Source organism: Octopus bimaculoides, chromosome 12 (genome assembly GCF_001194135.2).
Source record: "Octopus bimaculoides isolate UCB-OBI-ISO-001 chromosome 12, ASM119413v2, whole genome shotgun sequence".
NCBI classification, from domain to species: Eukaryota; Metazoa; Mollusca; class Cephalopoda; order Octopoda; family Octopodidae; genus Octopus; species Octopus bimaculoides.
Window position 1 is genome coordinate 68,256,378 of NC_068992.1, and position 505 is coordinate 68,256,882.

General features: G+C 32.3%; 1 protein-coding gene across 3 annotated transcripts in view; it reads right to left on the reverse strand.

Annotated features, from left to right (window-relative positions):
• Positions 1-505, reverse strand: part of LOC106883001 (cationic amino acid transporter 3) — a 132,534-nt gene that overhangs the window by 49,708 nt on the left and 82,321 nt on the right. The window lies entirely within an intron of this gene.

Genomic DNA, 505 nt, shown 5'->3' on the forward strand with positions numbered 1-505 from the left:
TATATATATATATATATATATATATATATATATTATTTTGTTTAAAAGAGTTCCAACACTGTCTGTTTTCTATGTTTTATTTATATTCCTGCAGAACTAATGTGGGGTATAGAATATGGAATATACAATATATAATATAATATACAATATATAATATAAAATAAAATAAAAATGGATGGCACCATGAAATAAAGTATTGAATGTAGATGAAATATTGAGTGTTCAATATAAAGGATCAAATATATAAATATATAAATATAAATATATATATATAAAGGCGACTCGAGTTTCAGGGCTATTTCCCTTCGTCATGGCCGGTATGACAGTCTTTAACAGGTGGCTGTGTGGTAAGTAGCTTGCTTACCAACCACGTGGTTCTTGGTTCAGTCCCACTGCGTGGCATCTTGGCCGAGTGTCTTCTACTATAGCCTCGGGCCGACCAATCCCTTGTGAGTGGATTTGGTAGACGGAAACTGAAAGAAGCCCGTCGTATAAATGTATATAT